Below are 27,300 nucleotides of genomic sequence, written 5' to 3'. Positions count from 1 at the left end.
CAAAGAACCAACTTTTTGTTTTATTAATCTTCCGTATAGTTTCCCTGTTGTCAATTTCATTTAGTTCTGATTTGATCTTACTAATTTCCCTTCTTCTGCTGGGTTTGGGGTTGGTCTGTTCTTCTTTTTCCAGTTCTTTGAGTCGATTCATTAGGTTGTCTATTTGTGATCTTTTTGACTGCATCGTATTTTTTTAAAAAAATGGGGAGAGAGTAGCCCATACCATATGCCAGCCAATGTGTCCAAGAGGATGTTATATTTCATTGTGGAGCATTGTGTAATGTTAAAAATAAAAGGACGACAAAGGTTGGGATAGATTTAGGAAACACTTTTGAGGGATTTTGATATATTAAAATGTATTGTAAATCTTTAAGAGGGGAGAAAGCATACATCTTGGCCCAAAATATATTTGACCACAGAACACTTTTTCCAGAAGAAAGGAGCAACCAGTGGATGTGCACTGACCAGAACACAGCCCAGTAAATACACTAGGCCAGTGGTCCTCACACTTTTTGGTTTCAAGTCCCCTTTATACCCCTAAAATTTACTGAGGACCCCAAAGAGTTTTTAATTAGTTAGATTATATTTAACAATACTTATTATACAGTATTAGATATTAAAATAGTAGAAATTATAAAATACTCATTAATTTATTTAATACAAATACTAATATACTCATTGCATGTTATATGACATATCTTTATGAAAAAATAATTATAATCTCAGAACAAAAAAGTTAGTGAGAAGAGTGATATTAATTTAAATTTTTGCAAATCTCTTTTATTTCTGGTTTCATAGAAAACAATTAAATTCTCATATGTTTCTCTGAATTCAATTTGCTGTGATATGCTGTTTAGTTGAAGTACATGAAGAAAGTCATGCCTCCATTTTCAGCTAATTGTGGATATTCTCTTTTACACCAAAACTCAACAAGTGGTAGTTTCTTAAAAGATAGCAGCAACATGGAGTCTGAAACATATCAATGAACTTTTTACTCTTTCATATTAAAATTCATTGGTCTATCTTGTACTTTGGATGTACCTTTGATCATGCATGATTTTGTAAATTCATATACTGGTTATTTGGAAAATTATATTCGTTTCCTGAATTATGCAGAACTTCCAAAAGTTGATACATTTCGTCATATATCAGATGCCCCTCCAAAAAAGGTGTGGTGGGTTCCCAAAGTGAGAACTGCTGTCTACAGATCCCTCCCAGAAATAAAAGCGCAGAACCTTGAGTTTCCTTCTAGCCATCAGCTTCTGTAAGTCTTGACTGTTTGAGCTCCTAGGGATCACTGGGTTCAACCTAACAAAGACCATTTACCCATACTAGCCAAAACCATGCATGACATAAACCATGAGGGCACAACAGGAAAGAGTTATCTGTGAAAAAAACTAAAATGTTACTTGGATTCCACCAGGTAAGAATCTGTGAAAAGTATGCATTGTTGACTTTTTAAAAATTTTTAATTTGCATTGGTACATAATGGTTGTACATATTTTGGGGGTACATGTGATAATTTGATACAAGCATACAATGTGTCATGATCACAATCAGGGTATATGGGATGTCTGTCACCTCAAACATTTATTATTTCTTTTTGTTGGGAACATTCCAAATTCACTCCTTCAGTTATTTTGAAATAAATTATTGTTAACTATAGTTGCCCAACTGTGCTACCGAACACTAGATCTTATTCTTACTACCTACCTGTGTTTTTGTACCATTTATCAACTTCTCTTTTTCCCTGCCCCGCCCCTTCTGAACCTCTGGTAACCATCATCCTACTCTCTATCTCTGTAAGATAAATTTTTTTTAGTTCCCACATGCGACATTTTTCTTTCTGTGCTTGGCTTACTTCACTTAACATAATGTCCTTAAGTTCCATCCATGTTGTTGCAAATGACAGGATTTCATTCTTTTTTACAGCTGAATAATATTCCATTATGTTTATATATCACATTCTTTTTATCCATTCATCCTCTGATGGACACTTAGGTTGATCCGTATCTTGGCTATTGTGACTAGTGCTGCAATAAACATGGGAGTGCAGATATCTCCTCAAAATACTGATTTCTTTTGGATACATATGCAACTTTTCTTTAACAAACACTTTCTACCAATCTAGGCTTCAAAAATCTAGTTAAAATTTGTTTTAACTGAAGAGAATAAAGTTTTTAAGTACCCTGAAAGAGATTCAGAAAGACCTCCTTCATGAAGTCAATTCATGAAGTAACTACATTCTACACAAATTATAAATCACTATCTATTTACTAAGAAGGTACCCAACAAACTGCTAACCAACCCTGGTTATCTCTGGGTGTTAATGTACACAGGTAATGATGATAATAGCTAAATATTTGAGTGTCAAGCCCTCAAATCTCATTCTCTCCTTTAAGCCTTAGAACCATCCTACGTGGTGGACACGTTTATTACTCTCTTTTTAATAAAGAAAGAAATGGAAGTGGAGTTGTTCAATCATTTACTCAAGGGGCTAAATAAACAAGCGACAGATTCAGGATTCCAAGCTCTAACTGTCTGACACCAAAGACTCTCTCTCCTTACTGTGCTGCCTCGTTTCCCATTAATAGTTCACGGAACGTCAGTAATCTGCATTCTTCCTCCGGCAGGTATTCCAAAATCATGACATATCCTCTTCCCTTTCTTGTTTCAAAGTGAGGGGCTGGCTTGATGAATTGGCTCAGAGCCCATCCTAATACATGCATCTATCAGTGAGATTCTTTTGCCTCCCAGAAGCATACTGGCTATCACATGGAAGAAAGAAGTCTTACTCAAAAGTCACCTACGCTGGCTTCTATGAAGTTCAACATTTTGATTTTTAAAAGGTTATGAGGGCAGGGCACTGATCATGATGTTCTGTAAACAAAACTCAAGGTACCCTCAAGCCCAGTCCAAATCCCCTTTTAATTTCTCTGAAAGCACATTTATGAAACAAGGTCAGTGAAAATGCCAGTCATCTCGAAGGCACCACAGTAAGGCAAAGAGGTAGCATTATCTTTTTCAAGTGCTTTCTAAGCCCTTAGCTCCCTCGGCTCAGTTTGTTCACTGTCCTCCTCTGTGCTTTTGCTCATTATTTCCCTCACCTTAGATGGCTTTCCTTCTGCTAACCCAGAATCATTACCAACATACTGAATACCTTCTAGACTGTTCTTAATCACTTTTCAATGCCCAGCTCAAGACATTTGTCCTTTCAAAACTACTTCAGCTCTCCCTTTCTTCAAAGCGCCTCGACCCCACCAAGGTGTGCCTACCTGTACCCTCTCTGACTGCCTGTCACGTTGCTTCACTTCCGTGAGTCTCGTCTCTCACATCTATGAGAAGATGATGGATGTTCTTAAGACCTTTTGGAGAATCTCTCAAAGCAGTTCACAGAGTGCCAAACAGAAAATACGCCTGCTCCCATGTTTCTTCAATTGGATGTGGACTAGAGAACACAGGCATGTTTTTTTATGTCGATTTTACTTTTAAACATCTTTCCCTTCAGTCTTAAGAGTAAAAAAAAAAAAAAAAACGAGCAGTGTAATTCAGCGAGAAGTTTTAGATATTACTGAAGAGAACAGCAGTCTGTGTAGTGTGGTCAATGATGTTCAGTGAGAAGCCCCACGCCAGTTTACACGTGATGTTCTCAGGGAGAGAATTCGGTCTGTCCTACTGTGAACTGATGTTAGAAGAAAGTAGGATAGTATATTAACTCTTCGCAAAAAAGTGATGGATTTGGGGTATACTCAGCAATCCATGGATTACGTCTTGCCTTTTCTGAATGCTCAGCCATTCTTAATGACACCCACAGCCTGCAGTTCCATGTCCTATTCTAGTTTTCTGTGTATCTCTGTTTTCAATACAAATGCCACAAACTGATACGGAGCTTTGTTAACAAATATTATTGTTTGGAACACAGACTACAGGATATAGGAACTGAGAATCCACCTCATTTTCTTGGCATCATAATTACTCTTTGAGAAATGTGCTACACACTTTGTATGAAATGATACAATGTAATTCAAGTGATAATAAAAACAATCCTTCTACAGTATGTCAAACTCACGAGGCATTTCATTCTCCTCCCAAACACTCCCTTCTCTCAGACAAACCAAGTCAGTGGAAGACTTGTGTATTTGCAAGAAACAGGCTAGGAGCAGACTGTTTCTTCACCACATCAAACTTCTGTACAGAAGTTAAGAAAGGAGACTCACTCTAACGGCTCATATCTAATTACCATGATAGATTTTCTAAATTGAACGGTGGATTCCCACTTGTAAGCTTCATCATTGGATTTACAGAATCACACGAATGTTTGCCTTCCTCTGAAACCTAACACCCTGATCTGACCCTTTTTCGCATAGATCATTCTTGGTGGAAATTTTTAACCACCACTAAAGTAGGGGAAAGGGCGTGGTGGACATTGACTCCTTAGTCATATTTCCTGATGTTGCCATTTTAAAATATTTACTTATGGCAACATTTAAGAAATTATAGTTTATGAAGTCCTGTTCTCTCTTTCCATCTCGGTAGACCCCTCAGCATGCTATTCCACAAAAAGACAGTTTTCTGAATCACTGTCATTAATCAGTAAAGGACCAGTATACCTACTTGGTGAACGGCAGACTTCTCACAGTGCTCTCAAAGTCCGAACTAAGCGATCTTAGGTTGGCAAAATATATTAAGTTGCCTTTCATATTATGCACCAGGACAGCTCTAGACCAACGCTTTCCTTTCGCCTCCCTCCACGTTCACATTGGTGGTGTCTGTACCCTCCGTGCGCACTCCTGAGCACCTGACACGCCAGGCCACCCAGCGAAGCTGAGGACACCACCATGTCTGCCTGCTCTCATGGTCCTCTAATCGACTCTCTAGGATGCCGCCAAAGCTGGCTCTAGAAAATGCAGGTCTGATCACTGTATTCCCCAAACCAAAACCATGGATGACCATGGTATACTCTCCAAACTGTCACCAACCGGGAAGTGGGAATGTGAAAAATACATCAGAAAATGGCACTCTTGTGATCCCAGCACCCTTCCCCTTGGGTTGTCAATAGGCAAGAAAGAAGCACTCAGGAGAAAATAGATGTGGAGAATATGCAAAGGGCCAAGAACCAACACTTCACTCAGATTTCTTTCTTGGTTTATTTGGCTCATCTGGTTTTTTTTGGGTCAGTTTTTGAAAAACTCAATTTGACTTTTAATCATTAAAAATGATCCTAGAAGCATGTCCTGTTAGGCATTGCCAAGTTGCATCGATGCATTTCATTACTGCTTGAAAGGCCACATATTCAAAACACTACTAGAAGTCAGGCTTAAGAAAATAAAGTGATTTTCGATATTTTTAAAGCAGTTACTAAAACAGAAACAAATGTTATTTTTAATCTCTGGCTCACTGTAAACTGACAAGATATGAATATGAATTTTACCAAGTAATGTACAATAATTGCTTCTGCTCACCACAACCACATGCCAACAACTCAATTTTATATTTCATTTAGATGTTACATGTGGAACATATAATCTAGATTACAAATAATTCTCACTAAAATTCTCCACTTACTCTAGCTAATTTTTGATAGCATGACATCATTAACATCAAAAAGCTTAGTGAATAACTATTCTCAAATTTGCTTTTATAAGTTATTGCAAAGTTTTACATTTCTGAATAAGTGAGAAACAAAATCTGAAAAAAAACTGTAAGAAGATGCCATAATTGCATGTTAGTTCACCAACACACTCATTGAATACATGCTTTGGAAAGGAATTCTGCCAGGCACTTGTCTGCAGTAAGAAGAATCTGCTATGGATCATGCCCTCAGGAAGTTTACATTCCATCAGGGAAGAGAACAGGTACACAAATGGCACTATTTCTTTGGAATAAAGTAACAGAATACGAGAAGTACAGAAGAGCTATGGAACTTCAGAAGAGGAAACCATTTTATGCAGGAAGAGAGTATCAGGGAAGATTCTATAAATCTGGGCCTTAGGAACTAGACAGATGGGAACTCTGAACTCGAAATTCTATTCTTACAATGAAATTAATCAGTTTATTTCTTGAAGTAACATTTATTGAGCAACTACTATGTATTATGAAGCTAATAAATGTTATCTCTAAGCTTCCAAACAAACTCATAATGACACCCTGGTGACAACTGATTAAAAAGGGACTCACAAGTTTATTAACATGCTAGTTCTTGCTGAACATTAGTAAGTGAAAGTCGTATTTATATGAACAGAAGAATTAAGCACACCGAAAAGATGACAGTCTTAGTAAGAACAATCAAGGGTCAAAATCATTACATATTTTGAATATGAATATGGCTGAATGACATGGATTTGAATATGCCAAAACACAAATCATGTTCCCCGACATGTGAGTGAAATGACAAGAATGTCAAGAACTTAAGTATATGTTTATTCTAACCTCTAACATCAGTATTATGCAGTGATTTCATTTTAAATGAAATTATTAAAATGGATCTTTGTTTTAAAATAGTTATTTGCACTTCTCAAAGTGTGATCCAAGGATCTTTTATGTTAAATGCATCACAGGAGGGTGCTCATTAAAAACACAACTCCTGGGCCCCACCCCTGACCTACTTAACCAGAGTTTTAGGGTCTAGGGATCTTAATTTTCAACAAGCCCTCTACTCACTCCCAAGTGAGGACTAAGTTGCACATTCAAGTTTTAGAACCCCTTGTCTAGAGTTTCCTCCCCACCTGTTTCCCCCTTATTTTCTCTCTTACTGAAATGTGTCTTTGTCAATTTAAACAATCGCTTTTCAACATCCTCCAAATGTTTTCTGCATCATACTCCATTTACCAAAAGAAAAATTACCTCTAAAACATTGAAATTATACCACTGGAAAAAAAAGACTTTTTTCCCCCAAAACCATTTTTATAACCCTACTTTTTCTATATCTATCTCAAGACAGCGAAATGTGGCTCTGGTAAACTCATTGGGGTCTGCAGGGGGCAGAATAGTGACCTCCCCACCCCTGCAAGATGTGCATATTCTAATCCCCAGAAACTGTGAATATATGAAAAAAGGGATTTCATAGATGTGATTACATGACGGATCTTGAGACAGGGAGATGATCCTGGGTGCCAGGGGGGCCCAATGTAATCACAAGAATGCTTAAAAGTGAAAAAAGGAGGAAGAAGTGTCGGCCGCAGATTTGCCTATGGAAGAAAGGCCCAGAGAGATGCAATGTTGCTGGCTTTGAAGATGGAGGAAGAGGCCATGAGCCTAGGAATACAATGGCCTCTAGAAACTGTAAAAGGCAAGGATTCGAATTCTCCCCCAGAGCCCCAACAAGGAATGCAGCCGGCTGACATCTTGAGTTCAGCCTGGTGAGACCTGTGTTACATTTCTGACCTACAGAACTGTGAGATAGTAAATTGTGCTGTTTTAAGCAGACAAGCTGTGATACGTTGTTACAGCAGCAATAGAAAACTAACACAGGTACTTCGAAGAAAAGAAAATAAACACTCAGGTCACCTCTAACAGAAAGGCCAGGGCCCAGTAGCCCACACACTTCCCGGTCTTACCAAATACATAAAGGGAGAATCCTAAACATTCGTCTGGTACAAACGGGATATGGCCCACACAGTTCATTTTCAGTCAATGCTGCCACCTCTTACCCATCTCTCTCCTTATCCTGCTCTTCCCACCCAAACCTGCAGCTTAGCTCCTCACCTCCCATCAAGGCAGACTGGTTTATCCCCTTGGGAACCATGAGAAGAAGAGGGCCTCAGGCGGGGTTCTCAACTCCAGCACTACTGACATTTTGGGCCTGACAACTCTTGGCTGTGGAGGACTGCCCTGTGCATTGTAGAACATTTAGCAGCATCACTGGCCTCTACTCGCTAGACGCCACTATTGCTAACCCCTCTCCAAGCTGCAACAACCAAAAATGTCTCCAGACATTGCCAAATGTCCTCTGGGGAGCAAAATGGCCCCTCATCAAGATCCACTGGTCTAAGGCACATGCCAGTTTACGTGGTGGTCTGTGTTCTCTCCTTCCGTTCCCTCCCTTAGACGGAAAGGCTCCAACGAGTGTGTGTGTGTCTGTGTGTGTCTGTGTATCTCTTACATTGTGGCCGGTCTCATTCAAATGAATTTCCCAAGAATTCTGTATGTTTGACATTTTAAAACAGCTCTAAGTCAAAATTCAGCCACAGGCTTTTTTTTAAAGGCCCCTCCACACTTAATTCCCAGCCACAAGCAAGGGAAACATGGCTGTTTCACAATCACCTTCAGCCCAGCCCTGCCAATGAGCTCACAGTCCACGCGTGCTCCCGCTATAAAGGTGACAGAGGGCAACACTAGCTATTTGACTATTACAAAGAACTTTCTAAAGCTTGCTGCAACTTTATTACCTAGACCTCATTAATACACGTCCTTTCAGTCAGAAGGGTTAGCACAGTGTAGACAAAACAGGCAGATGACTGACTGAAAGGCTGGCTCTGATGACAAAACAGGTATTTTGGAATCAGATCCCGGGAATGGCCACGGTGCCAGAGTAAGAAATCAGTGCTCCCGGAGAAACGGATGATTTCCTCGGCAAGTTCCCTCCAAGAAAATGACTTCAACAAAGATGTTAAAAGATCCTGTTTCGTGTAGTTCTGAATTCTGCTCAGACTTTCTATTTCAATTTCGAAATAACAAAGCAGTAAACTGGAAACATAGCTCCCGTTCTTACTGAAATCTTAAACAAACTTCGGTTTCCGTGGTTGGACATTAAATTCAGACGCACACGATTCATCTCACGGAAAGCCACAGCCCAGCAGAGCTCTACGAAGCCTAGATGGATGTGGCTCTGCCTTGCAGAGACCGGTGGCTTTTCAGAGTGTGCCTTCGGGGATGTCAGCATACACACGCCCGGCAACTTGAAGTAACCAATGGCTTTTGAACTATGCTGCAACCTTTGGAGATTAACCCTCAGTCAACAACTGCCGTATCAGTGAGTGCTAAGACTTTATTATTTCACATTTTCTCTCAAAGGCCTTTCTCCAATCACACGTTATTCCCAGAAAATCTGAAAATACCACGACTGTGAAGATCTAAGGGCCAAGGTCCTAACCAAACACTATACTCACTAGGGACTCTTCTCCTTATCTTCCTTTCAGATATTTTAAAACTAAAATGAAGGTGGAGAGAATTTTTATGTCATGATATTTTATGTAATGATTGACTCCCGATGGCAGTCAACTTATGGCACATATGAGGGAGAAAGGGACGGGGAAGAGTTTTCAGGGAGAAGTGCGGAAGGATCATCCATGTATTTAAAACTGGGGGGTGGGGAACTGCCAGGGGAGAAGGTGATGGAGTAGGGGTAAGGAGAAAGGAACATGTGCATCACTATTCGTGTCTCCAACATGCAAAAATATTGAATTCCCCAGTGTTGCACTATGAATGAAAACATCAAGGCAGGTAACACCAAGGACCCCTCCAACCTGGCTACCTGAATCAAGCTACTAACGTGCATCACCAGAGTAGTATTGCATTGGTTAAGTGTGAGTGAGTTTGTAATTTGATGAAAGAACATGTAAGTGAAGATTTCCAAAAGATTATTTACTAACCGACATGCACCTCTTTTATAGAGCTAGTCAAAAAGAGCCAGAGAATGTTCTTAAATGGATTGAGCTACAGGTTTTTTAAGACCCTGCCAGATTCAACAGCCTATAACTTCTTACTTGGAAAGTTACTCAGGTATAACACACTTGCATAAAAATAATGTATAAAGTAGCACCTTATTTCAAAACCCACAATTACCAGCATATGAAAACCAATTCTTGCTGGTTTTAGCACTGGTTTCCGATGTCCTTTTAACTGCCAGGGACACTGAAACATCTTATTTCTTCATTCAACATTTGCTGAGTGCCTACTTTGTGCTAGGCCCCCGGCACACACATGAATAAAATATGGTCCCTGCACTCTGCATCTAGTGGTGGGGACAATAAACAATGGTAGAGTATGCTGTGACGATAAAAGAGGAAAGCAGTGCAAGTGGCAGAATGGATTCCTTTTTCTATAAAAAGAATATAAAATTGGGTTTCCTATCCCAATTCCCTACTTACAAATTAAATTTTTGGTTGTTGTGGATTGCTTGTGGTGATCGAACAGTTTCAGCATGATTCTTTCTGGTTGCAAATATTTCTCTAGATTTAAATACAAATATTTCTCCAGATTTAACTACAAAATTGGCCTCTACTCCGCAATGTTCAGCTGACCAAGGAAAGTTTTACCCCAGCACCAAAAACTGATTTTCTTTTATCCCATCACAAGATTGGGAATATCACGATGTTCCTTTTTCCTCTTGTGTTCACTACACCCTCTACAATATTTGCAGCCTTTCAGATCTGAGCGTTTATCTCATTTTGCTATTTTGTTTTCACTTACTGGTTACCAATTTAAAAAAAAACAAACGAATGAATAATGTCAGAATGGCCACAATGAACAAAGCATCATGGGAAATGTAGAAAAGGAACAGGAGGTCGTCCTTGTCCTTAAAGGAGCTTTCCAACCTTAGTCAGGGAGACAAACATGTAAACAAATAATACAGTGTGAATAAAGCGGAATGCAGATGAGCGCTGAAAGATGACAAGCAAAGAACTCAGCAGGCAGAGAGCTCCAAGCTGGAACACAGGCGCAATTATGTGTGCTCTGGGGGAGGGAGGGGAGTCTTCTATTTTTCGATTCCCTTCCCCAGAGTCTGTGCTATTTGAAAATCCCAGCTAGATAAGAGAACAGGGAAGCACACAAAGCTTAGCCATGTTATTTTTAAAAGTCAAATATACTGGCACGTTTGATTTTTAACACTTAGATGAAATTATTTTTCAGTCCTCTGCTTACTGTATTTTTTCCCCATGTCCTCATCCTCAGGTCTGGAGTGGTTTCTAGTAGTTTCTCCACAAAGAGAAGAAGATACATACCCTATATACTAGCATTTTTTTCCCCAAATCCTATTTATTTTATTCATTTTACCTGTATCTTGCTTCATTCACACCAGTGAGGGTTGATACATTTGCATGGTGGTCTGTTCAAGGTTACTCTTCATGAAATTTAATATGAACATTTGTCCTTTCAAGCAGCTAATTCCTTTTTAAGCAGCTAAGTGTTCACCTACATTTGTCTTTCACTAGATGACTAACTGTGAATGTAAGCAAGACAATTGATGAAATTCAGATATAATTGTTTACAGTTTTCTATTACTGCTCTTAATTCATTCTGTTTTTGTCAATCATCATACCCTATTTTCTGTACTTACAGGGCGCCTGAAATTGTGCAATTTTTAAAAATTAAATGATAGTCTGAAAAGTGTTTGGTGCACTTGACTGAGATTTTTTTTTCTTGCAACTTTTTTCAGTGGCTGTTTGCCTAAAAAGAATTGCTGCTCTAGCCAAAATATTTTCCCCGCTAAATTCTATCAATAACTTCAGATCCATCTTTCATTTGCCACTTAATTTTACTAACAGAAAAAAAAAAAAGATTTCTTTTATTTTGCCAGTCAGAAATGGTAGAAATAATGATGAGGGGTTGATGTCATGTGGCAGAAACGCAGATTAACTTACTCTTCTGTGGCAGAGATATGAATGAAATATGCACAATGCCAATGTTTAAATTACTTCTATCTTACTTGTTCATAATCTGACTTCTTGAGTATCTCGTTTAATTTCTTTTGATTTTGACAAAATGTATATGTTTATAAGTATCAGTTATTTAGGTAAATCTTATTTCCAATTCTTACTACCAATGCCATATACTATATCAATCATTATCATTTTCCCTATATCTTATATTGGAAGATGGCTTTGAAGCCATAATGTTGCTTTCTTATTTACAGATGGTTTGATATGCTTTGCTCGTAGAGAACCTGGCTGTCTTTTGGCCAGTATACTTTCTCAGCTAAAGATGGGAAACCAGAGACAGAAAGCTGAGTAGGAACATAGGATGGGGAATTCAGAGTGACCTTTATAGATACTTTAATTATTTATTTTTTCTAAGAGATCTGAATATTCAGTATACTAGTAATTTTCTGATTTGAATGTAAGTAGACACTGCTATTTTAATTTCACAAAAAAATCTGTGGAAGTTAATCTGCCAAAAGGAAGAGAAGGAAGGAGGAAAAGAAACAGAATAAGGGAGGAAAGATGGATGGAAGGAAGGAAGGAAGGAAAGGAGGGACAGAGGGAGGGTAAGAAAGAACGAGAAAAATACAGTGAAGTGAGTTTTTATGTGGAAGGTAAAGTTCAAAAGTTAGGCAAAAGTCATATATAGTCCAAATTAACTGAAAATCCTTTGGCTTTCCTATTAGATACTGCAAACATGATTTTATAAATAAATACTGTACAACTCTTTACAGCAACTTTCATGTACACTGAAGTCTGAGAACTGCTGAGTTAGACTACAGGAAGAATTCAATAAAAGGCCAAGTGTAAATGTCTGTATATTCAAACTATTCTTCTTTTAAACTTAAGTATTATATCGCTAGAGTAAAATGGGGGCAATCAGATGAAGATCAGTAAAGTATTAGTGCTTTCCAGCAAGAATTATTTCATTAATAGTAAGCTTGTTTAACTGTAATAAATTTATTGTTACAGTTAAAGGAATTGTGGTATCCTATCTTGAGTTCTTGTGGTAGTATCAAGAGTAACTTTAAAAAACAACTTCTTTTAAAAAGAGATATTTAATCTAGTTGCTATGTTATCTGCCTATTAAAAAAATTAAAGCACATAGTCAAATAAATGCCAAAATTTTCCAAGGCCTCAATATGCCTTTTTTTCTTGGTTATTCACTTTTTTGGAATATTTTACCCATGGTCTCCCGCATCCAATACAGATAATAAAACTATCAGAATATGCAAAATAGGTACTATTGCAGAAAATGCAAATAGGTACTAGAGGCTGCTGCCCTGCCTTCTTGCTCTGTGAGAGCAGCCCCCAGGCAGGCTTGGGACAAGATGATTAATAACCTCAACATCCACTGCGTTCAGAAGCCCCAGAAAGGCCCATTGGCCCCCAAACATCTCCTTCTGGTCCTACCTTTTCATTCCTTTCCTTCCCTAATCTACGATGTCCTCAGTTCCAAGATAAATTCTTATCCATTATATTTTTCAGCTTCTTTTGCTGAAACATACATTCCTCTAGGAGGAGTAACAAACTAAGATAGAAACATCACCATGTGTAGTTCATTCATCAGATCCTTCCAGGGAAGAAGAACCCAGGGCAGCTCCAACATAGGGGTTGGGGTGAGAGAGAGTGAGGGACAGGTTCCAGAAGCCACAGAAAACAGGTTACTGTCCTATGCTCCAGTGGCTTAAAACTTAAAGTGAAACAAATAAAATTAATGGTTGTTGTTCACTATTATATACAGATAGCCTGTTGGCCACGTAATTCTGAAATAGCCAGAAAGAAGCTTAAGTAGTATCATGAATATGGGACACAGAACACGCTAAAGGACTCTTTTTTCCCCCTTTTTGACTAAACTGGTGTGTTCCTAAAGAAAAAATTATTTTTTGTTATTTTAGAAAGCACAATATTCTATCATTCATTATTTCTTTAGGCATGGCTGGAATTATTACATCAATGAGAGGCTAGCCTCTAGAGATTGAGTAATTTCATGAAAAAATTTTAAAAATTAAATTAGTGGTTGAGCTAAGAGACAAACAATTGCGTATGGGAAATGGCTGGGTGGGAGAGATGTAGAATTTAGGGGCTATCTAAGAAATTCCAAAGGAAAAGAAGCATGATAATGATGATTATTATTTCTCCCGCTCAACTAGACAGTGCTCCATGTGGACCCCCGGATCCTTTTCTGTACACTCAATCACTGTTGTAAGTCCCTACCTCTGTGCCTCTCAGCTGGACATTCTGGAAGAAAAGGTGCCACTGAGGACAAGAGAACAAGAATCTGTGTCAATCAACAATACCCCTGATGTAAGCCAGGCAGGCCCGCTGCAAAAACAGTCTCCACTGTAATTCTACCCTAAGAAACCAGGGCGCAGGACCAGAGCTGCATTTAAGCTTGCAGTGTAGGGTGACGCCACGGGGTCACGTGACAGCCACCTCTCCAAAGCTGTCACTGTCAGTAGTATTTAGAGGAAAGGAAAAAAGTTGTAACAAGTGTAACATGCACATTAAGGAATACCAAGTCAGAGCCAATTAGGACGACAATTTGGCACTCTTGCCTCATGCATATGAAAGAGGATACGCCATCAATGAGCAATAATGCACGGGAATTTGTGGGAACAGCTCTAACTTCAATACATCAAAGACACTGCTGCACACCTCCGTCTTTTTCATTCCCATTAGCTCACCCTTCTCTGGATGAAAAGAGCTCAGTGAATCAATTGCTTCTGTTGAACTGTTTATATATTTTTCAAGTCATGATTAGGCCATTAGTCACCGAGCATATTGCACAGTAAACTAGAGTAACTGCAATTATGCAACTTCCCAGGAACATACAGAAAGTATTTACAGTGAGGCCACAGTGCCAGCAAAATGCGCAATGGAGCTTATTTGTCAGCAATTTTAAGAAACGTGCACTTAAATGCCAAATGAAATATATGCATGGCAGATACAGAAGTTGAGGGGGGAAAGATGCACGATTAAAGTACCAGTGTCTACTCTTCTGAATATAGAAGAGCTCTGAAAATGAAAAGTTACCCTGTGCAACAAATAACCCCCATAAAACAGTCGTCAATGTCTTCTCTCTCCCTTTACTGTAATTTCTGTAAGAGCCTGACATAAGGCAGCAATCAAAGGTAAAGAACCAGAACCAAATCTTGAACTCTGTCGCAGTCAGCAGCTGTTTTCCTTCAGAACAACCCCTCCCCACCCCCCACGCCAGCCAACATCTGTATCTGAACAACAGTCAACGTTGGGTCCAACATGAAGAATTTCCCTTCTCCTTTCTGTTATTCTCGTTTTTCATCCCCTAGATCCGCAAAAATCATAAACTTATGTATTTGAAGATTTCCCATTCAAAGTAATAAAGAACACTAATAGAAGAAAAAGAAAGGAACATGTCAAAGTGGCATTTAATTTCTTTTATCAGGACGCTAAGACACATTCACGTACATTGCCCGTGATAAGCCAATGCCAAATAAGAGTGAAGGGTTTTTTTTGTTTTTTTTCCCAAGAAAATTTTCCAGGTATTGGCTACTCAAAACCTCCCAGCAGGAAAATGAGAAATGAGGGACCACGAGGAAGGATCAAAGTCTCCACATTTACTGTACAAGTAATAACATAAGCAAGAACCTTCCAAAGAGTGTTTTATAGTATTTTTCATGGCAAGACTGTTACTCTTCGGTCTGTTAATCCTCACTTTCCTCCTTCTATTCATATACTTTATATGTATTTATTTGTTGAGTTATATATTTCAGCCGAACTTGGAATGACAGTTATTTTTAAGAGGCTGCCAACATGGGTCAGGAGGAACCTCAGAAACCTGGCTCACCAGTTGCTCTGGCATAAGGAGTCTTGACAGCCAAAGCCAACCAGAAAGTTGATGAGATCCAGGTTTCCAAAACACGAGAGAAAAGGCATCCTTTGCTTTCTTCCATCTGGCCATTTCAAAGAAAAAAAAAAAAGTTACTTACCAAAGAGGACTCCTTTTGTAACACAACCAACCACTTCCTCATGTGTGTTTAGAATGCAAATCTAGGTGTTCACATGCCAGTCTAGCTTAATGCAAGATGCAGCTTTCTTCACCTTGGACTGGGACAGGGTATGGGAGAGAGATGGTGCCCAATGGGCCAGCACACAGCTGCTTTGTAAATTGACAGCTTGAGCTTCTCCATTGACAGCCTTCCAAAACTAACTGTGGCTGTTGGGATAAAGAGAGCAGTTTCTCAGCTTCAGTGCCTTTAAGGTTATTTCAACTCTCTACCTCTGTTAACTACCCGGCAGGAACTTTTGACATTGAACTCTCCTTAATATTCATAAGGCAGAGATGTTCAGAAGAAAAATTTCCTCATCAGAAAGCTGAAGACCTGAGTCCTTTGTCTTCCACAGTTTGGAGATTAGTGTATTCAAGGGATTTTGGGGCTACCTGGGAGTGTTTATGACAGACAGATTCTTGGATTTAGGCTAGGCACAAACAAACCTTTCATATGAGTCCTTCAAAACAGACAGCGTTCTGTTTGAATTTTTGAACCCCACTCTAGTACAAACATGCTTGGCGACTAGTGCCAGAGGGTTAACCCCAGAGTTTTCTTCTTGGCAAGTTGCTCTGCTGCCACCGTGGGTATGACCTCTTCCGGATCCCTGCAACTTTCCTTTCTCTGTTCTCCATCTCCTTTCCCCTGAGATAGTATCTGTGCCCAAGCTGCAGGGGTTGAGGTCGTGCGCTGAGTGCCAAGGAGCTGTCAGCGCCTCCGGCAGTGGCATGGTTCATGGTTCATGGTTCTTTTCCTGGCCCCTCCTTCGGTCTGGCACGCTGACAGAAAATGGCCACTTTTTTCATCATTTGTCTACTGTTCGGAGGCAGCCCACAGTGCTGACAAATCCAGCCCATATTCATAGGTTGAAGGCGCAGGGATATCTAGAAGTTGTCCCCCAAACTTCAGGGATTTTTGTCATTCATATCTCCTCAGTTTCCTCAAGGGACAGATGTCTACCATCTGACTATCTGAGACATAACATTTCTCAGATCTCATCTCCACTCCTTTGGAAAGATCTTAGACTTGCCTGACAGGGAGCAAGCAGCCCTTGGATGTTGTCACACCCATACCCACCTCCATTTTAAAATTCTCTTTATTGGATTCCTCATGGGAAGCCCAATTCCTTATTGGATTACTTCCTATGGACCAAGGACTACATTTTCTAGGGACTTCATGAAACCTAAAAAGTCAGACATGGTCTTACAGATTGTTTGATTCAGTGGTCCTGTGAACTGAAATTGCCTAATGGCTGTAACATAAAGATTCCCCGGTTTCAACCCAGCCCCCAGTTCCTTGGCTAATTGGGCAGAGGCCTGTTGGGAGATCTAGAGCTCTCCAGGGGTTTCTGAAGCCACATTTGAAAACCACTTATATAACCCAACTTCCTCATTTTCCTAAGGCGCAGAGAACTTAGGTTATTTGCCAAAGGCCACACAGTTAGTGACAGGCCTAAAACTTCAACACAGTTCCTGGTATGCCAGACCAGTGACATTCCTTACCTATACTTGCCAAGTATTTAGCGTTCAGTAAAACCTCAATCATTTAGTCTCTGTTAATAGAGATAATGTATTCTTAATGAATATATAATTCAATTTCCTCAAATGTATTATATAACCTATAAATTTTTAGGATCTTATTAGCAAGTAAAATGTCTCCTTTCTTAAATTAGGGATGTTTTAAAAAGAATTAAGGATTTTTTTGTAAATTCACCTTCATATTCTAAAAGGGATAGAGATTTCATGGGAATTAAATCAGAAGCACAATTAAATGAGATTTTCTTTAGGAAAACCAAGGAAATGTTCAATGAACAAACATATTTGTTAATGTCTACAAACAACACACACACACACACACACACACACACACACACCCTTCCACTTCTGGCTCCAGGAATTACTTATTACTTACTATGTGGGAAAGAATTTAAATGCTTTCATTGTTATGTCAGGTCAATCTGTAAGCGCATTATAAGTTTTTTCCATGATAGTATCCTCTTTTGATCACTAGTGCCATTTATATATTAGCTTGTAATACATACTGCCAATAAAGTAAGAAAACTGCATTTTGCTAAATGGCTAAAACGAAAGCTTTTGCCAAATGACACTGACCTCCCCACAACCACCACCACCCCTCTACCCCCAGAATGAGTGGAGCACGGAGCCTTGGGTTTTCCCTTTCTGGGGAGGAGCAACGGAATGAGTAATTAGTGAGGGCACCTTAGGTAGTTCCCCCACCCACAGACCAGGAGGCCTCTTGCACATTTGGAACAGAACACACAATGCACCCACACCACACACACACAAAACACACTTTCAAAGTCGACTTCTTATGTAAAATCCAGCAGTACTCCCTGATAGGATCTGAAGAAAAGAATTGTTTTTGTTACTGGCAAGGCTTACCAGGGAGTTATACTTCATTAAATCTCAGTCTAATTTATATAGCTAACATAAAATGTTTACAGGTAATAAAAAAGAAGTTAGAATCTACATTGAAACAAATCAGGGAACAGAGGAGCCAGTCATTATTCAATCTTTAAACTGTAACAACTGAAATGTTCTCTAAGCATTATCAAGCCCTTAAACAAAAATATGATTGCACAAAGTAAAGACATTTTATTGTTCAATAAATTCTTTTAAGAGCAGAAAGCAGTGATTTTAGCTCTATCGGTATATTGGTTTGTTATCTCTGTTCTACATACAAACTTTTAAAAGTGGAGTATTTCTACGGATAAAAACTATAAGTAATATATGGCTAATGTGATTTAATATATTTTTAAAATATTTCTGATATTTAAAAGAATATCTTAATACAGAATTTCCTTAATTGAAATTTCTGTATTTTTGAAGAATCCTCCATATACGCATGCAAATTCACAAAAATGCTAATTCAAAAAATTATTCAAAATATATTGACTTAGCTTCTTGATACTGTATCTTTCAAGGCATGATGGCACAGGCAATGTTTTCAGTAATAACGTGTTACACAGATTATATATAATCATCCTAAAATATGTACCACAGAGTCTAAAATTTAAAAACCATATCAAATTCTAAAATATACAATATAGCCTTCTGAACTTCCAACTTACTAGAGAAAGTATACATACCCTTCTGAAGTATCATCCCCAGAGGTATGAAAAACAGAGGGCATTTCAAATCTGGTAATGCGCAATGAATTAGTGAATTATCTTAACAGTACTTGTCCTAATTAAGACCAATAAGAAAGGTATCGGAGGGGTGTGGTGGCTCACACCTTTAATCCTAGCACTTTGGGAGGATCACTTGAGCCCAGGAGTTAGAGACCAGCCTGGGCAGTAACAAAATCCCGTCTCTGCAAAAAAAAAAAATTTTTTTTAGTTAGCCAGGTGCGGTGGTCCAAGCCTGTAGTCCCAGCTACTGGAGAGGCTAAGGCAGGAGAATCACTTGAGCCCAGCAGTTGGAGGCTGCAGTGAGCTATGATGGTGCCACTGCACTCTAGCCCTGACAACAGAGCGAGACCGTGCCTCTTAAAAAAAAAAAAGAAACAAAGAAAGATATACTACCCAATATTCTGACAGCCTAAGCTTCTGCTTGTGTAATTAATCGCCTTATAGGAGTCCACCTCAAAGGCATGCAACACACAGACTTTATGAGAATTACACAGAAAGAAGATATGTACATAGAAGGAATTGCTTAGGATATGCGGATGTCGCTGAAATAAAGATTCTTGGCCTCAATATTACACTCTAGGCTAGAAACAGAAACAATTAAATAACATATGCATATGGGGAACCACTTTTTCCATCAATATCAAACAGGAGACCTTAAGAGTACTTCAAGGCAAGATTTTTTTTAAATCCTACAAATATTTAAGTACAACCTCTCTAGACTTATCTTCTAAAACACAGTTTATTTAAAGATGTAAGTAAAGTCCATCAAATAAACAAGAAATATTTACTGAGAACATCCTATGTGTCCAGGATTATGTTTCTATTTAAGTCCCGTGAACTTTGAGCATATTGACAAAGTTATTTAACTTTATAAAGTATTTCAATAAATAATGTAGTCTTCCAAAATGTGCATGGGCTGTAATTCCATCTAGTTTCTACGATGACACCATAAGCCTTGGATGGAATTACAATCTTAATGTGAACAATCAGAGTGTGCTACTCCACATGCTCTGAGAATCCAGGATGAACTCAACTTCTAAAATAATAACCACCAAGCCATTGGCATGTAATTACAACCAGGAGACCAAGCTGTCTGCTGGCTAGTATATGAGAAATGTTCAACTCAAAGTACCATCTCTTTTTGGTTCTTTGAGTAATCTCCATACCGTTTTCATAGAGGTTGGACTAATTTGCAGTCCCACCAACAGTGTATAAGTGTTCCTTTCTCTCTGTATCCATGCCAGCATCTGTTGTTTTTGAACTTTTTATTAAAAGGCATTCTAACTTGAGGTGGTATCTCATTGTGGTTTTAATTTACATTTCCCTGATGACTAGAGATGTTGAGCATTTTCTCATATGTTTATTAGCCATTTGTCTCTCTTCTTTTGAAAAGCTTCTGTTCATGTCTTTTGCCCACTTTTTAATGGGGTTTGTTTTTTTCTTGCTGATTTGCTTGGGTTCTTTGTAGATTCTGATTATTAGTCCTTTATCAGATGTATAGCCTGTGAATATTTTCTCCCATTCTGTAGGCTGTCTATTTGCTCTGTTGATTATGTCCTTAGCTGCGCAGAAGTTTTTTTAATTTAATCAAGTGTCTTTTATTTATTTTTATTTTTGCTGTGATTGCCATTTGGGTCTTCTTCATAAATTCTTTGCCCAGGCCAATATCTAGAAGAGTTTTTCCAACATTTTCTTCTAGCGTTATTATGGTTTCATGCCTTACATTTATGTCTTTTATCCATCTTGAATTAATTTTTCTGAGTGGTGAGAGACATGGATCCTGTTTCATTCTTCTGCATGTGGCTATCCAATTCTCCCAGCACCATTTATTGAATACGGCTTCTTTTTCCCAGTTTATATTGTCTGCTTTGTCAAAAACCAGTTGGCTGTATGTGAATGGTTTTATATCTGGATTCTTTGTTCTGTTCCATAGGTCTATGTCTCTTTTGTGCCAATACCATGCCCAAAGGAAAAGAAGTCATTTTATCAAAAAGACATCTACACTTGAATGTTTACTACAGCACAATTCACAACTGCAAAATGTGGAATCAACCCAAGTGCCCATCAATTCATAAATGGATTAACAAAATATGGTATATGTATGCTATGGAATACTACTCAACCATGAAGAAGGACGAATTAAGGCCTTTTGCAACAATTTGAATGAAACTTGAGACCATTATCCTAAATGAAGTACCTAAAGAATGGAAAAACAACCACCGCATGTACTCACTATTAAACTGGAAGTAACCGATGAGCACACATGCACAGAGGAAAGTAAAACTCAGTGGAAATCAAGCTGGGGAGAAGGGGAGGTGGGGAAGGAGTGAAAACCTATCTAACAGGTACAATGAACACTACCTGGGTAATGTGCACACTTGTAACCCTGACTCAAACGTAACAAAAGCGATCCATGTAACTAAAAACATTTGAACCCCTGTAATATTTTAAAATAATAAAAAAAAAGACAACATCACATTAAGTGAGATAAGCCAGTTACAGAAGGATAAATACTGTATACCACTTATATGAGGTACACATATTCATTTACAAAGACAGTCAAATTTACAAAGACAGAAAGTAGAATGGTGGTTGCCAGGAGCTGGGGAGAGAGGAAAATGGGAAGTTATTGTTTATAACAATGTGAATGTACTTAGTGACACTGAACTGTACACTTAAAAATGGTTAAAATGGTAAAAAAAAAAAAAAAAGAAAAAAAGTACCATCTCACTGTATTGTAGCAAAACCTATTTAATACATCTGAAAAACCTCTTCTTTTCCAAGATTAAACTTTCTACTTTTGTGATGAGAAAATTTTGTGATGAGAAACGGTCTACTTCATAAATGTGATATATATATTGGGTGATGACAAGATTGTCTGGATGCTACCAGTAAAATCTTAGAATCTTCTAATACCACCTACATGTGCCTAAAAATTGAACTACAAGGAGTACAATATATTAAGAAACAGGGAAAATATAATGCCTGAGAGCCCTATGAAACTACTGGCATTTCTTCTAATTCTTTGTGGCTAGTCTGACATTTTTAGCATAAACAAAGCAAAGTGCCTTGTGTCTGCAAGAGGAAAAAATAAAGATTTATCTTGAGAGATTAAACTCTGGGTTATTATAGAAAAAATGAATTTAGAAACAGATTCAGAATTTCCCTGGGAAAACAAAAGACAATGACACTATGAATCAGCATTTTTCTACAAGCAGCCCAGAATAAAAGAAGAAACACACAGAGACGCAAAGAATACAGCACCATGAGGAATGAAGACAAAAATGCATGCAAATTTAGCTATAATTTGCATTTAGAGCACACATAGCTGCCTAGGTGCCATGATCTTTTCATGCCTTTATCATACCTAACTTTATTTGGTACTTAATAGAGGTCACTAAAGCTCTGTAAAACCAGTATCACCATAGCAACCAGGAGACTAAAATAAAACACCTCTGTCGGAAATCCTCACCAAACAAAATATAAGGCATAAAGAAACTGTCCTTTCATGTGGCCATTTTTAACACTGTCACACTTCTGACTATCCATGAACGTCATGGGACGTTCCCATGAAAACTGAGTTCATCAAAGGACCTCCTATGGATTATGTGTCACTGGGTTCCAGTATAACTGAGAGTTGAGAACTTAATATTAGCTCTTTAGTTTATTTTCAAGCTCCAGGGGCTTGTACTGTATCACAGTGGTTCTAAAATAAAAAGTAACCAGATAGGAGACAGTAAAATAATACTGATGAATTTTCATGAATATGAGACATACCATTTAGCAGCTTTACTGAAAAACTTTTTTGTTAAACAAAAAAGGACTAATGCGATATCTGTCTCTCAGGGTCTGTCCTTCCCTATGACTTGAGAAAACACACTCGATACACATCAATAAAGAAACAATTCTTGAAATAGCTCTGAAGTCACAGAAAGAAAAATGGAGATAGGGTTCTAAGCTCAACACCAGGGGCAAGCTCGTATAGAATATCAACCGGATTCACAGTTCAAGGCTTTCCCAGCTAAGGGTCTCTGTCTCAATGACAGATGAAACTCCTAACTTTGGCCTTCCCCATAGAGCACCAACTGAATTCAGCAGAGGTTAAGTAAGTACCTGCTTAACATTGCAGGTTGAATCATTTTCCCTTTGATGGAAGATGGCCAGCCTGGCTCAACATAATACTGCAAACCAAAAATAGATGAGTAATCATGAAAACAGGAGTTTTTTATATGCCCCTTCTCCACAAAATATTCTGGGTGACATCCAGGCTGCTTTCCTCCTGCTCATTGATTTACAAGTGGGGCTACCTAAAAATCAATGCCATTTCTAAAACTAGCAGTAAATTACTTTGTAAAATCAAGTTGAATAACTTGAGATTCCCATTTATGATATCCCTGACAACCACCAAAAGCTGGTGAGACATCTCTCTCCTTCTTCTAGGTGCTTTACTGAAAGGAAGCATGGAAATATTAAGATACACTTGTAGATAAGTATGTGTGTGTCTGTTATGTATGTATATATGTATATGTGTGTGTGTTGTGTATATGGATATATGTGTGCATGTGTGTATGTGTGTGTGCAGATTTGTGTATGCGTGTATGTATATATATGTGTGTATGTGTGGTGTAAATGTATATGTGTGTGCAGATGTGTGTATGTGTACTGTATGTATGTGTATAGTTAAACATGCTGCTTTTCCTATAGGCAGCAGGAGTTTTTTGTCTGGCATATTTTAGAGCAAATCAAGACAATATTTACTCTTTAGGACAAAACTGGTGAGTCAGGCAGTGTTTGGAACTGCAGTGGTTGAGTCTGCTTAAGTCATAAGGGCAGCAAGTGGGGCCTGAAAGCAAGTTTCTATTCCAAATGGAAAAGATTGAAAAAAATGGCTTTTTTATTTTAAATTTTATTTTTAATTAACAAATAACATTTGCATATATTTATGGGGTATAAAATGTTCTGATATATGTATATACTATAAAATGATTATATCAAGCTAATTAACATATCCATTCACCTCACGTACTTATTTTGCATAGTGAGAACATTTAAAAGTACATTCTTCTAGTGATTTTGAAATATACATTATTAACTATGGATAATAATGAATAATCATCATCATCCTGCACAACATATCTCAGGAACTTACTTCTCCTGTCTAGCCGAAATTCATTGACACTTTGGTCAACTGAGGATGGCTTTTGTTGGCAATTCAAATTTTTTAATAAATCCTTCATTTGCAGCCAGGCATGGTGATTCATACCTATAGTCTCACCTACTCAGGAGGCTGAGGTGAGAGGATTGCTTGAGGCCAGGAGTTTTGAGTCTAACCTGGGCAACATAGGAAGATCTCATCTCTTAAAAAAAAAAAAATCACTTATTTGTTTCTTCATTTGGAGTTTTTCCCACTACAGAAGAGGAAGATGAAACAAACAAACTAGAATGGAACCATTCAGGATTCCTAAGGGAACACTGAGGAATCCAGTAGTTGGGTGTTTGGGTATTTTTAATTTATTTATTTTTTAAAGACAAGGTCTCGCTATGTTGCCCAGGCTGTCAGAGAGCTCTTGGGCTCAAGCAATCCTCCCGCGTCAGCCTCCTGAGTAGCTGGGACTACAGAGGTGCACCACTGCACTGTCTCAGGCTCATTCAGTTGTTCTTTTTTTTTTTTTTTTTGAGACAGAGTCCACTCTGTTGCCCCAGGCTAGAGTGCAGTGGTGTCATCATAGCTCACTGCAACCTCAAACTCCTGGCTTAAGCAATCCTCCTGCCTCAGCTCCTGAGTAGCTGGGACTGCAGGCATGTACCACCATGCCTAGGCAATTTGGGTTTTTGTTTTATGTGTTTTTTTTTTTGTAGAGACAGGAATCTCACTCTGGCTCAGGCTGGTCTCGAACTCCTGGCCTCAAGCAATCCTCCCACCTCAATCTTCCAAAGTGCTGGGATTAGAGGTGTGAGCCACTGCACCTGGCCCCAGTTGTTCTTGTTGTTTAAAGTATTATTTGTGTCCTGACTGGGGAACCTCTAGGAGGAAGAAGACAATCACGATGAGCTTGATTAGCGACCTTCATTCAGCACTCAACTCTATCAGCAACTTGCCTTTCTCCAAGTCCTCGCAGCCCGGGACCCTTACTCCTCCACTTGGCAACTAGACACATGAAGGACACTGATTCACATTACCAAGCGGATTAACTCCAAAGTTTCTCAGGAAGGCTTTACAGCTATCCCCCAGCAGTTCCTCATTCTTCACAGGTAATTAACCTCTTGATGGGCTTAGAGCAGCAACAGTGTTAGAACTCCCAACACACTGATGACAAGTCATAAACCATGGGAGAGGATAATTGAAAAATATATTTCCAGGCTTATTGGAAAACGTATTTCCATTTATTGAGGAAAAAGTACACTCAAGTGTTCAGGAACATATGAATCACTGAACTGTAGCATTGGCAGAGGCCTTAGAAAATCATGCGATTTCAATTCTTCTACTAAAAATGAGAAAATGGAGGTGGAAAGAGGGAGAGTGACCTTCCGAGCCACAGTGGTTCAATTAGCACAAATCTGGTCAGTGGGGCCTAAAGGGAGTGCTGACCACAAGTGGGGCAGAGTCTCTCCCCCGCTACGCCCTGCAAGATTACACGGATGCGGATGCGGCTTGGCTCGAGCACAACCTGTGCCTCCTGCCCTCAGATCACCTGGTTAGATTGTAGGAAAGGTTAGGAAACAATGACTAAGCTCTAAAAACTGAGAATGACACAAAGGGAAAAAGGGGAGATAAGAAGGGAGACAATAGGAGAGTCAAGAAACAACATATTGTAGTGCTTATGGTCAATATTTGTGCCTTTTGTTACATTTAAATGTGGGATCAAATAATGTGATGCAACCTTCATGAATTCTGCAATGAAAAGGATGGGTTTTGGTTAGAATTTCATTGTAAGTGTCACAAAATTACCCCTTTGGAATCAGGCAGGTCCCAAGTCATTATTTGCTTTATCACTGTCATCACTGTGTACAGGGGCAGAGCTCCCTGAGGGTAGGAACTATGTCTGTTTTGATCACATTACATTGCCCAGACCTAGAGAACAAGCTAAGTAAAATGCACTGAAAGAATGAATAAAAGCTCCTACGAGGAATGAAGAAGAATATGCATAGTTTGAAAATGCATATGCAGTATTATAATTTTCTGTACAGGGAAATGAAAAAAGACCTATTTGAAATTTAAAAAATCATTAAAAGATTGAGGGTTTTTTTGGTGTTTATAAAAAGCTGAGGTCTGTTAAATATGTAAAGTGCCTATTAAACAGTTACCATCAGTTTCATCTATTAAGTAGGTACCATTAGTTAAGCCAGCATAGTTCCTGAGTTACAAAGAGTTTACAGCCTGAAACACAATGTCAAGAATACGTGTTAAAGGGTGATAAATAAAAACTCACTGAGAAGATGCCCTGAACAAATAGAAAACAAGCAAATGTAGTTGAAATAGAGTATAAACGGAAGCTCCAGGCACAGACGGAATAAAAGTGATCATTGTGGATTCTCTGGTCTGAATGTTCGTGTCTTCCCAAAATTCATATGTTGAATCCTAACTCCCAAGGTGATGGTAATAGGAGATGGGGCCTCAGGAGGTGCCCTAATGGATGGGAATAATCAAAGAAGTCCCCGGGAGCTGCCTCACCACTTCTACCATGTGAGGACACAGAAGAAGAAGAAGAGAAGGTGGCATTCATGAGCCAGAGGATGGGTCCTCACCAGACCCTGAATCTGCCAGTGCCTTGACCTTGGACTTCCCAGTCTCTAGAACTGGGAGAAATAAATTTCTGTTGTTTAGAAGCTACTCAGTCCATGGTATTTTGTTATAGCAGCCCAGACAGACTCAGACAGTGTATCTTCTAATGAGTTCTATGTAGTATATATGATCAGCCTGTTTGCAACCACTGAAATCAACATTTCTCTTGGTGCTTTTTTTTTTCCAGAATATAATGAGGGTACAAAAGTTTTGGTTACATAAATTGCTTTTGTACAGTTTGAGTCAAAGTTATAAGTGTGCCCATCACTGAGATAGTGTGCATTGTACCCGTTAGATGTCAATTTACCCATCCCTTCCCCTCTCCCACCTGCTTGATTTCCGATCTTGGTGCTTTTAAATTCACACCTCTACCTTAGCAGCCATAGTACAGTCACAAATTAAGTATATGGCAAATAACTTGGATGATTACTTTGGGTTCTCAGATAACTTGCTAGCTATCTAATGAGATAAAATTATAACTCAAGTTTAGGTAGGTATAATAATATTAACAAATGTAATTATAAGATTTGCCTATTTTAAAGACTCAAAAAAGATAATTACATCCAATTAATACACACACATTCATACGAGTACAGATACCTAATTCTTGAAAAACGTTTAATAAAGTTTGGGCCATTGTCAATGCATAAAAGAAAAAGAACAACAACCGACTCCTACTCATCATCTGTGTACCCC

This window comes from Propithecus coquereli, unplaced genomic scaffold, assembly GCF_000956105.1.
Source record: "Propithecus coquereli isolate 6110/MARCELLA unplaced genomic scaffold, Pcoq_1.0 Scaffold194, whole genome shotgun sequence".
NCBI classification, from domain to species: domain Eukaryota; kingdom Metazoa; phylum Chordata; class Mammalia; order Primates; family Indriidae; genus Propithecus; species Propithecus coquereli.
Note: the sequence above shows the minus strand (reverse complement) of the source record.